This window comes from Arachis hypogaea, chromosome 14 (assembly GCF_003086295.3).
Source record: "Arachis hypogaea cultivar Tifrunner chromosome 14, arahy.Tifrunner.gnm2.J5K5, whole genome shotgun sequence".
Lineage (NCBI taxonomy): Eukaryota > Viridiplantae > Streptophyta > Magnoliopsida > Fabales > Fabaceae > Arachis > Arachis hypogaea.
The window spans coordinates 31,919,099-31,920,533 of NC_092049.1; the positions used below are offsets into that span (position 1 = coordinate 31,919,099).

General features: G+C 41.3%; 1 non-coding gene across 1 annotated transcript; it reads right to left on the bottom strand.

The window, feature by feature from the left end:
- Positions 1–251: 251 nt before the first annotated feature.
- LOC112746154 (small nucleolar RNA R71) lies at positions 252–359 on the bottom strand. Its single transcript, XR_003174050.1, has one exon. It is a non-coding gene; the product is annotated as a small nucleolar RNA R71 (small nucleolar RNA).
- Between the last annotated feature and the right edge of the window lie 1,076 nt (positions 360–1,435).

Genomic DNA, 1,435 nt, shown 5'->3' on the forward strand with positions numbered 1-1,435 from the left:
AACAGAACTGCAAGTTTCATGGACTTCCATCAGAAGATCCTTTTCAGTTCTTAACTGAATTCTTGCAGATTTGTGATACTGTTAAGACCAATGGGGTTGACTCCGAGGTCTACAGGCTTATTCTTTTCCCATTTGCTGTAAGAGACAGAGCTAGAATATGGTTGGACTCTCAACCTAAAGATAGCCTGAACTCTTGGGATAAGCTGGTCACGGCTTTCTTAGCCAAGTTCTTTCCTTCTCAAAAGCTTAGCAAGCTTAGAGTGGATGTTCAAACCTTCAAACAAAAAGAAGGTGAATCCCTCTATGAAGCTTGGGAGAAATACAAGCAACTGACCAAAAAGTGTCCTTCTGACATGCTTTCAGAATGGACCATCCTGGATATATTCTATGATGGTCTGTCTGAATTATCTAAGATGTCATTGGACCATTCTGCAGGTGGATCCATTCACCTAAAGAAAATGCCTGCAGAAGCTCAGGAACTCATTGACATGGTTGCAAATAACCAGTTCATGTACACTTCTAAAAGGAATCCTGTAAGTAATGGGACGCCTCAGAGGAAGGGAGTTCTTGAAATTGATACTCTGAATGCCATATTGGCTCAGAATAAAATATTGATTCAACAATTCAATATGATCTCTCAGAGTCTGAATGGATTGAAGGAATCATCCAACAGTACTATAAAGGCATCTTCTGAAGAAGAAGCTTATGATCCTGAGAACCCTGCAATAGCAGAGGTGAATTACATGGGTGAACCCTATGGAAACACCTATAATCCCTCATGGAGAAATCATCCAAATTTCTCATGGAAGGATCAACAAAAGCCTCAACAAGGCTTTAATAATGGTGGAAGAAATAGGTTTAGCAATAGCAAGCCTTTTCCATCATCCACTCAGCAACAAACAGAGAATTTTGAGCAGAATCCATCTAGCTTAGCAAATATAGTCTCTGATCTATCTAAGGCCACTCTAAGTTTCATGAATGAAACAAGGTCCTCCATTAGAAATTTGGAGGCACAAGTGGGCCAGTTGAGTAAAAGGGTCACTGAAACTCCTCCTAGTACTCTCCCAAGCAATACAGAAGAAAATCCAAAAAGAGAGTGCAAGACCATTACCTTACTTGGTGTGGCCGAACCCAAAGAGGAGGAGGAGGACGTGAATCATAGTAAGACTTCCTGGGACGCTCAGTGACCAATAAGGGTTTCCCTCTGAGGAATCAAAGGAATCTGAGGCTCATCTAGAGACCATAGAGATACTATTGAACCTCCTTCTGCCCTTCATGAGCTCTGATGAGTATTCATCCTCTGAAGAGGATGAAGACATTACTGAAGAGCAAGTTGCTAAGTACCTTGGTGCAATCATGAAGCTGAATGCTAAATTATTTGGTAATGAGGCTTGGGAAGATGAACCTCCCTTGCTCACCAATGAACTAAATGCAT